Source organism: Salmo trutta, chromosome 37 (assembly GCF_901001165.1).
Source record: "Salmo trutta chromosome 37, fSalTru1.1, whole genome shotgun sequence".
NCBI lineage: Eukaryota > Metazoa > Chordata > Actinopteri > Salmoniformes > Salmonidae > Salmo > Salmo trutta.
The window spans coordinates 14625353-14631352 of record NC_042993.1 but is presented as its reverse complement, the minus strand read 5'-3'; positions in this window follow the sequence as shown (position 1 = coordinate 14631352).

Below are 6000 nucleotides of genomic sequence, written 5' to 3'. Positions count from 1 at the left end.
TGAGCTGAGATAAGGTGGGGCTTTACCTAGCAAAGACTTATAGATGAACTGGAGCCAGTGGGTTTGGCGACAAATTTGTAGCGAGGTCCAGCCACGAGTGCATACAGGTCACAGAGGTGGGTAGTATATGGGGCTTTGGTGACAAAACGGATGGCACTGTGATAGACTACATCAAAATTGCTGAGTAGAGTGTTGGAGGCATTTTGTAAATGACATCGCCAAAGTCAAGGATTGGTAGAATAGTCAGTTTTACGAGGGTATGTTTGGCAGCATGAGTGGAGGAGGCTTTGTTGCGAAATAGGAACCCGATTCTAGATTTAATTTTGGATTGGAGATGCTTAATGTGAGTCTGGAAGGAGAGATTACAGACTAACCAGACACCTAGATATTTGTAGTGGTCCACATATTCTAAGTCAGAACCGTCCAGAATAGTGATGCTAGTCGGGCGGGCGGATTCGGGCAGCAATCGGTTGAAGAGAATGCATTTAGTTTTACTAGCATTTAAGAGCAGTTGCAGGCCACGGAAGGAGTGTTGTATGGCATTGAAGCTCGTTTAGAGGTTTGTTAACACAGTGTCCAAAGAAGGGCCAGAGGTATACAGAATGGTGCTGTCTGAGTAGAGGTGGATCAGAGAATCATCAGCAGCAAGAGTGACATCATTGATATATATACAGAGAAAAGAGTCGGCCCGTGAATTGAACCCTGTGGCACCCCCATAGAGACTGCCAGAGGTCCGGACAACAGGCCCTCCGATTTGACACACGGAACTCTATCTGAGAAGTAGTTGGTGAACCAGGCGAGGCAGTCATTTGAGAAACCAAGGCTGTTGAGTCTGCCGATAAGAATGCGGTGATTGACAAAGTCTAAAGCCTTGGCCAGGTCGATGAATACGGCTGCACAGTACTGTCTTTTATCGATGGTGGTTATGATATCGTTTAGGACCTTGAGTGTGGCTGAGGTGCACCCATGACCAGCTAGGAACCAGATTGCATAGTGGAGAAGGTACAGTGGGATTTGAAATGGTCGGTGATCTGTTTGTTAACTTGGCTTTCGAAGACTTTAGAAAGCAGGGCAGGATGCATCTGTAAAGGTTTGTGAGTGTTTTTGGTGACGAGCCGAATTTCTTCAGCCTGCTGAGGTTGCTGCTGCGCGTTCTTCACCACGCTGTCTGTGTGGGTGGACCATTTCAGTTTGTCCGTGATGTGTACGCCGAGGAACTTAAAACTTTCCACCTTCTCCACTACTGTCCCGTCGATGTGGATAGGGGACTGCTCCCTCTGCTGTTTCCTGAAGTCCACGATCATCCCCTTTGTTTTGTTGACATTGAGTGTGAGGTTATTTTCCTGACACCACACTCCGAGGGCCCTCACCTCCTCCCTGTAGGCCGTCTCGTCGTTGTTGGTAATCAAGCCTACCACTGTAGTGTCGTCTGCAAACTTGATGATTGAGTTGGAGGCGTGCATGGCCACGCAGTCATGGGTGAACAAGGAGTACAGGAGAGGGCTGAGAACGCACCCTTGTGGGGCCCCAGTGTTGAGGATTAGCTGGGTGGAGATGTTGTTACCTACCCTCACCACCTGGGAGCGGCCCGTCAGGAAGTCCAGGACCCAGTTGCACTGGGCAGGGTCGAAGCCCAGGGTCTCGAGCTTAATGACGAGTTTGGAGGGTACTATAGTGTTAAATGCTGAGCTGTAGTTGATGAACAGCATTCTCACATAGGTATTCCTCTTGTCCAGATGGGTTAGGGTAGTGTGCAGTGTGATTGCGACGTCTGGGACCTATTGGGGCGGTAAGCAAATTGGAGTGGGCCTAGGGTGTCAGGTAGGGTGGAGGTGATATGGTCCTTAAAACCTGTTGGGCTAGGGGGCAGTATTTTCACGGCCGGATAAAAACGTACCCAATTTAAACTGGTTACTACTCTTACCCAGAAACGAGAATATGCATATAATTAGTAGATTTGGATAGAAAACACTCTAAAGTTTCTAAAACTGTTTGAATGGTGTCTGTGAGTATAACAGAACTCATATGGCAGGCCAAAACCTGAGAAGATTCCATACAGGAAGTGCCCTGTCTGACAATTTGTTCTCCTTCTGTGGCATCTCTATCGAAAATACAGCATCTCTGCTGTAACGTGACATTTTCTAAGGCTTCCATTGGCTCTCAGAAGGCGCCAGAAAGTGGAATGCCATCTCTCCTGTCTCTGGGCGAGTTTTTGTGAGTGGTCAGGCAGGGAACACTGACACTAGAGCGCGCGTGCATGAGAGGACTCCATGTTTTTCTTTCTCTCTTTGAACGAATCCAACGTCACCCGGTTGGAATATTATCGCTATTTTACGAGAAAAATCGCATGAAAATTGATTTTAAATAGCGTTTGACATGCTTCGAAGTACGGTAATGGAATATTTTGAATTTTTTTTGTCACGAAATGCGCCCGCGCGTCACCCTTCGAATACTGACCTCAAAGCACGAACAAAACGGAGCTATTTCAATATAACTATGGATTATTTCGAACCAAAACAACATTTGTTGTTGAAGTAGAAGTCCTGGGAGTGCATTCTGACGAAGAACAGCAAAGGTAATCAAATTTTTCTTATAGTAAATCTGAGTTTGGTGAAGGCCAAACTTGGTGGGTGTCAAATTAGCTAACCGTGATGGCCGGGCTATCTACTCAGAGTATTGCAAAATGTGCTTTCGCCGAAAAGCTATTTTAAAATCTGACACCGCGATTGCATAAAGGAGTTCTGTATCTATAATTCTTAAAATAATTGTTATGTATTTTGTGAACGTTAATCGTGAGTAATTAAGTAAATTCACCGGAAGTTTGCGGTGGGTATGCTAGTTCTGAACATCACATGCTAATGTAAAAAGCTGGTTTTTGATATAAATATGAACTTGATTGAACAAAACATGCATGTATTGTATAACATAATGTCCTAGGAGTGTCATCTGATGAAGATCATCAAAGGTTAGTGCTGCATTTAGCTGTGGTTTTGGTTTTTGTGACATATATGCATGCTTTGAAAATGGCTGTGTGATTATTTTTGGCAGAGTACTCTCTTGACATAATCTAATGTTTTGCTTTCGCTGTAAAGCCTTTTTGAAATCGGACAGTGTGGTTACATTAACGAGTCTTTAAAATGGTGTAAAATAGTCATATGTTTGAGAAATTGAAGTTATAGCATTTATGAGGTATTTGTATTTCGCGCTAGGGGGGACGCAAACGTCCCACCTTGCCCAGGGAGGTTAACTAGTCTCTCAAAGCACTTCATGATGACGGAAGTGAGTGCTACGGGGCGATAGTCATTTAGCTCAGTTACCTTCACTTTCTTGGGAACAGGAACAATGGTGGCCCTAATGAAGCATGTGGGAACAGCAGACTGGGATAAGGATTGATTGAGTATGGGGCAATTTGCTGCGGGGGGAGCAGAGCTGTTGGCCGGGGTAGGGGTAGCCAGGTGGAAAGCATGACCAGCCGTACAAAAATGCTTAATTTAAATTCTCTATTATCGTAGATTTATTGGTGGTGACAGTGTTGGACGCATTAGATTACATTTAAACAAGGGCATATACCCTTAATAGAAAAGTTTAAACCCGTATTGCTGTAATGAAATGTTGCATGTTGCGCCAGTCACTTCTGCTGGCTGGTCGTGACACATGTTGAGTGATTTTATAGTCTAATCATTTTCTTTTTATATCCCCACGTAGGTTGTACTGAAGCCCTCTGAGCCAGTAACAATGACACAACATCACTGTTCATGTGTTGCTGGCAGTGCATTATGCAACCACAGTTGCATTACTATTCCAGTCTGCACACTATTCCAAGGTGGGAACACCAATCGTCCCACCTGTGCACAGCTGGACAGAGACCAAGCAGCAGTGGCATACAGCCAAGGACTAGGGTATCCTCCTGTCAGGATCCTCCTGTCTTACCAGCAGCTTCCAATCACTATGTGACCATAGTTCACCATAAGGAGACACCACCATTCCCTTCACTGCCCCTGGATGGCTACAGACTGGAGAGCAACTTTCAAGGCTGCAAAATTGTGCTCAGTGAAGCAGGTGAGAGAATACATAGAGACCCAGTGGTGTTCTCACTAATTAGTGAAAACACCACTGGTGAGAACACCACATTTTCATCTGGATCTTCGCAACTAGCTAACCGCAATCCCGGGTGACTACTCCTGGCTAGCGTTTCCATCCCGGAGCAAGCACCAATTAGCCTGAAGCTAGCCCGGCCAGGGCTCCTGTGCTGCCACCGAAGCCCACTCCTGGGCTACAATATCCGGACCCCTTCTACTGCCGGTACGGGGCACGGAACCCCGCCGATCCTCTACGACTGGAACACTGACATAATCTGCCCGAAGATTCCAACAGGCCCCTCAGGCGCGACGTCCGCTGAAGGCCCATTCTGCTAACCGCGGACTACTAGCTACCTAGAGCTACTTGGAACCCTACTAATTCCACGACTGGTCTATCGACGTCACCGCACGAAGAGGCAAAAACAGACTTACCCCCATCGCGACATCCCCCAAAGGCTAACTTGCTAGCACCAGTCTGTTAATTGCTAGCTTGCTTGCCCAGGTCTGCTAACTGCTAGCTTGCCTGCCCCGGTCTGCTAACTGCTAGCCCCGGTCTGCCAACTGCTTGCTTGCTAACCCAGTCTGCTAACTGCTAGCTTGCCAGCCCCGGTCTGCTAACTGCTAGCTTGTTTAGCCCCAGTCTGCTAACTGCTAGCTTGTTTAGCCCCGGCCTACTAACTGTTAGCTTGTTAGCATCAGCCTGCTAACTGTCTGAATCGCCGTGTCCCCAGTCAGCCCAACCACTCACTGGACCCATATGTTCACTTGGCTATGCATGCCTCTTTCTAATATCAATATGCCTCGTCCATTACTGTCCTGGTTAGTGATTCATGTCTTATTTCACTGTAGAGCCTCTAGCCCTGCTCAATATGCCTTAAACAACCATGTTGTTCCACCTCCTACATATGCGATGACATCACCTGGTTTAAACGTCTCTAGAGACTATCTCTCTCATCATTACTCAATGCCTAGGTTTACCTCCAATGTACTCACATCCTACCTTACCTTTCTCTGTACACTATGCCTTGAATCTATGCTATCGTGCCCAGAAACCTGCTCCTTTTACTCTCTGTTCCAAACGTGCTAGACGGCCAGTTCGTATAGCCTTTAGCCGTACCCTTATCCTACTTCTCCTCTGGTGATGTAGAGGTTAATCCAGGTCCTGCAATGCCTAGCTCCACTCCCACTCCCCAGGTGCTCTCATTTGTTGACTTCTGTAACCGTAAAAGCCTTGGTTTCATGCATGTTAACAATAGAAACCTACTCCCCAAGTTTGTTTTACTCACTGCTTTAGCACACTCAGCCAACCCGGATGTCTTAGCCGTGTCTGAATCCTGGCTTAGGAAAACCAGCAAAAACTCTGAAATCTCCATCGCTAACTCTAACATTTTCCGCCAAGATAGAACTGCTAAAGGGGGCGGTGTTGCAATCTACTGCAAAGAAAGCCTGCAGAGTTCTGTATTACTATCCAAGTCTGTACCCAAACAATTCGATCTTCTACTTCTAAAAATGCACTTTTCCAGAAACAAGTCTCTCACTGTTGCCGCTTGCTATAGACCTCCCTCTGCCCCCAGCTGTGCCCTCAATACCCCAAATCCGTAAACACGGGCACCCTCATAGATGTCATCCTAACTAACTCGCCCTCCAAACACACCTCTGCTGTTTTCAATCAAGATCTCAGCGATCACTGCCTCATTGCCTGCATCCGTAATGAGTCTGCGACCAAACGACCACCCCTCATCACTGTCAAACGCTCCCTAAAACACTTCTGCGAGCAGGCCTTTCTAATAGACCTGGCCGGGGTATCCTGGAATAACATTGACCTCATTCCGACAGTAGATGATGCCTGGCTATTCTTTAAAAGTGCCTTCCTCACCATCTTAAATAAGCATGCCCCACTCAAAAAATGTAGAACTAGGAA